Source organism: Belonocnema kinseyi, chromosome 2 (genome assembly GCF_010883055.1).
Source record: "Belonocnema kinseyi isolate 2016_QV_RU_SX_M_011 chromosome 2, B_treatae_v1, whole genome shotgun sequence".
Taxonomy (NCBI): domain Eukaryota; kingdom Metazoa; phylum Arthropoda; class Insecta; order Hymenoptera; family Cynipidae; genus Belonocnema; species Belonocnema kinseyi.
Window position 1 is genome coordinate 49,207,350 of NC_046658.1, and position 4,736 is coordinate 49,212,085.

The 4,736-nt window shown below is 32.7% G+C and overlaps 1 protein-coding gene across 1 annotated transcript in view; it reads right to left on the reverse strand.

The window, feature by feature from the left end:
- LOC117167461 (D-beta-hydroxybutyrate dehydrogenase, mitochondrial) overlaps nt 1-2,272 on the reverse strand; it is an 85,445-nt gene extending 83,173 nt beyond the window's left edge. Inside the window, exon 1 of the mRNA XM_033352416.1 lies at nt 1,990-2,272. The gene's annotated coding sequence lies outside the window, so the exon portion shown is untranslated. The remainder of the gene's footprint in view (nt 1-1,989) is intronic.
- Between the last annotated feature and the right edge of the window lie 2,464 nt (nt 2,273-4,736).

The following is a 4,736-nucleotide window of genomic DNA, read 5'->3' on the forward strand; positions in this document are numbered from 1 at the left end:
GAAACCAGTGCACATTTATTTTTCTTACAAATAGTTCGATTTTTATCTTTTCTGATCTAAAAAAACTTCATGTTGAAAGCTACAGGATACCACTCATAATTTTATAGTTTAGAAAGTTTTTTATATTGCATTTTTCAATTTGTAATCATATATAATTTAAATCACTCAATAATTTGAAATTGCAGGCATTGAAATGCAAAAGAACCGACATCAATCACTGATTTTCATATTGAAAAGACAGTGCGGCAAAATTAGATTTTCCTTATATTTTCTCTGGGATTTATAAACAATATTGTCCTTTAATTACTGAAACTCAATTAACCTCCTTTTGATTATATGGGAATATTAAATCTTCGATTAAATCCAATTTGACATCGTGGAATAAAGCAAGGTCTATAATTACGCGCTTCAGGAGATCCATCCAATAATAACACGCAGCATCACCTGTCACTTAACAGGTATCACGGACAGGTACATACACAGCTATACTATCTCCTCAGAAAAGTTCAGATCAGAGATTTACCGCAAGAGAAAACTAATGATTACTCTAACTCTAAGGAATGACATTTTCGAAAAAAGTCGCATCACAATTTGTATCATCATTCTTTATGATATTCTTTCCGCGGGAAAAAGCCAGAAAGTGTGTTATTTAGAATGGAATTCGGAAAATGACAAGGGTGTGCCAGCAGAAATATATTATTTGTTACGGGTATTATTTTATTTCCTTATGGGAAAATTCCTTAGGCAGAAAATCTATTGTTATGACGAACACAAGGCTTCTGGCCATGAGTTTACTCTAGATTATTTCTCGGATTATTCGTAATTATTTGTGTTAGATCTTGCATATACATAACATTTGTAATTATTATTTTAATCAATTTGAATGGTCTATCTTAAATGACCAATATCCTATCATCATAACCCCGATATAACATCACTGTGATTAAATTTTGAATTATACACATTGATATTGTATCTACTTATCAATTTTTACTTCCGTTAATGTTTCCTGATAAATGATACATGAAGCAATATTGCAGTAGTACTTAAACTGCATAGCCAAATTTAAGCATCATTTTTAGTATACGTGGTAATGTGGTAATGTTAACTGCGTTAATGGTAATTAAAAAAATCTTATTCTGAATGATTATGTATACAAGGAAAAAAATCAAATAATTAATAAATATTTTAATAATAATGTCACAGTTTAACATCTACGTTGGAGACATTTCTCAATATTTATTTTATTATGTATAAAGTTGTTTTTATTTTTTATTTCTCAACATTTAAATTATTTTATCAGCACAGGTATGTCTGATATTTACTATCTTTTTCCACTTAGAATACTTTCACAATAGAAAAGGAAACAAATCGAATGTTTATGCTGCGATGCTCAAAGAACTATGTATTTACTTTAGAATGTAGCATATCCGTAGAAACCAAACGTAAAGGAATTTGATGTTTTTGAAGAAATTGAGGTCATTATAAGGAACTGTTGCCTCAGTGTTTTAAAAATACGCAATTATATCCGTATGATTAACATGTAATTTGTAAATAAAAAGTATACAATTATATACCAAGGTTATTGGGCAGTTAGGTCACAAAAGCACGCAATATTTAAACAAATATTTCGTGAAAGACAAACAATTATTTCAAAGATATACGTGTACTTTTTTATCCATATTGCAAGAGGAAGACGAATACGAGTTTCATTGAATATATTATATAAAATATAATAAATAAAAAATACAGGAAAAATAATCTAAAGGATACAAAAATGTAGGATCATAGAGTGTTAACATTTTTGTAAGTAAATAATTCAATGTTTATTGTTTTATTTTAAAACAATCAATATTTACTTCAAGATTTTCATTTGATCCTTCAATTATCGACGAAGATTGTAATTTTCATAAAAAGGAAATTATTTGGTAAAACTAAATATATAACTGTGTGGGCATGAATATTCTAAAATCTTAAGTGTTTACTTACAAAAATTTGAATGAAGAACGCGCAGTCCTATCAAAATAATGTCAATAAACGAGCACGAATGGAAGAAATGATTTTTAAGTGAGGATTTTTGGAATATAAAGTTTGGTTGAAACTTTGAAAATATACACAGGCTCACATAATACGTGTGTGTGATAAGGAGCGCGCCACGAAGAAAACTCTTTAAAACTTGAAAGTGCGCGCGTCCGCTGGCTATGGCCATACAAAACTGGCTTACAGAATTCCCGCTTGGAATGCCCACGAGGAACGGTTTTCAACCATGCCTCCTCGACAATCCACCGCAGCAAGGCATCTTCGCCTTCAGCAGATCTACAACATTCACGTTTGGTCTGTGAGACGTTCCGCTCTCCAACGTGTTTGTGCATACTTAATCCATAAGCAAATGCCTGCCTATGCAATGCACTCAATATAAGTGGAAAAAGACTGATCTCCTCTTTTATTTTCCTGATCCGACTGAATTAAAATGACGAAAAAAAATTGATTTTGCTCAAGCACAGGATGTTCAGTAGGATGGTCAAAATATAGTGATGAAATCGAGAGGATTTCGAGAAAATTCGTAATTTTTTTAAAACACTTTCGTCGAATTTAAAACTTTATGGAGATCGAAAATCTTAAATTAAAAGGTTCGAGATTCTTGAATCGAGCTCCCGATTTTTTTTAAGATTCTCGATCTTCATGAAATTTTCTGTTCATCTGAATATGTGTCAAGAAAATATCGAATTCTTTTGAACCATTATAAAAAATTACACTGGAATTTTTACATTCTCATCCTAATGAGAAGGTATTGGTTCTATGTAAAATTTCACTTTGTCCGTTTTCATTAAATCTCCACGTTTTGAGACCCACTGAGTCAGAAAAAAACATTTTTACGAAGGTGTTTGTCTGTCTGTCCGTCTGTCTGTCCGTCTGTCTGTATTCTGTAGGCACGATAATTTTGGAAAAATTGATCAAATTGGATTCTGCTTTGGCATACTCACAGAAAATCGCCGATCGTCCAATGTACACCGAAATCGGTGTTCAAGTGAGTTGCAACAAATTTGAGCCACACAGGTTCATTCGGAGAATCCAGGGGAAAAGCGTCAGTTAGACACTGTTTTTTCTCATCCAGAGCGATGTGAAGTGTTGTCTACAAACTGTCAGTCACCTGTCAAGATGATTTTGTCGAGCGTTATTTGGGTAAAATAGATGTTAATGAACAGGTAAGTTATAATAATAATTAGCTAACGTTCCCTTTCCTCCCATTTACCAGTGACTATTAGTGCCTTGGAATGAAAATTGTACTTGGCATGATATAATATCCAAGTCTTAGGTTAGTCAAAACCTACATGAAATTCAAACCCTGGCGGACCGAAGGAACCGAATAGAGCCTCTGCAAATTACCCGTAAAGACCCCATTGGGTCCCCATTCGGTTCTTTTTTTAAAAACTCGAAAGAACAGCAAAATCAACTTTTAAATTGTTGAAATTCTCATTCTGCGTTAAAATTCCCTATAGAAGGTCACGGAATAATCGCAATAGTTTTTAATTGCAACGGTAAAAAGTTAAAAAAAAATAGAAGACGTATAACGCCTTTTGACTGCTACACTTCAAACCCATCGCCTGTAAGTAGCAGTCGACAGGCCTTATACGTTTTTTCGAGTTTTTTAAAAAGGAACCGAATGGAGACCCCCTGGGGTATTTACGGGTACTTTGTAGAGGCTCCATTCGGTTCCTTCGGTCCGCCAGGGTACCACCAAAGCCGGGATGAAAAAACTAAGTCGTGACCGTCTGCATCGAAATTGATGCCTGGGCGTTCGAACAATTTCCACTAGATTTTCTGCGGAAGTTTAAAGTTATCTAATCTTGCAGTTACTAGTGTCAACATGAAAAGTAAGGTAAATGCACTTGTATAATAAAAACAGAAATTTGTTTTTTACGATGAGTAAGGATGTAAAGTTTTATGAAACTTTAGCCTGATGAAAAGTTTGATGAAACATTGGGGGTTTCGTGAAACATTGTAATGTTTCAAACATATATGCGGGAAAATTCTAACTAATAAGATAAAATCCTAACCTGACCTTAGAGGCCAAACCGATCTGCGCATGCACACCATAATTTTTCTTGTCATCCCTATGATTCATGAAACATGTGAAACTTTGACATGAAATCTTTTCACGTGAAAATATTCCAGCCCTATGAATCTGAAAACAAAATGGTGATCCTCTACTGTCCTAAGTTGATTAGTTCCTTATATCTCCATCGCGGCGTTAGTTGTCCCACCACTCCTGGCTTTTTTGCATTGTATGGCATGGGACTAGACCACTTTTTAAAAGTTTCTCAGTAAACAAAATGTTATTTTTATGAAAACCCCTATTGAAATTAAATCTATTTTACTTATGTAATATTTCAAAACAGTTTTTCAAGAGATTTATACAAATGCTAAAGGGAAAACATGAATTTAAACGTCGCCCAGTAAACTTGCTAAAGCGGAATAGAACATTTGAAATTGAATAAAAAGTTAAAAATAATGCATTCCATTTCGGAATATACAAGTCTATAGCAGATTTAAACTGACCATTTTAGGTTTTAGTGAATACTTACATTCTTAAACTATTGAATGAATAATGTATAATAATTATTATCATTTTATTATTACATTAATAGTCCCGAAAAAAGGAAAACTATTTTTCAAATGGACTTATACAGAAAAAATTACTTTTTACGAAGATATTAGAAAAATGAAGCAAAAAT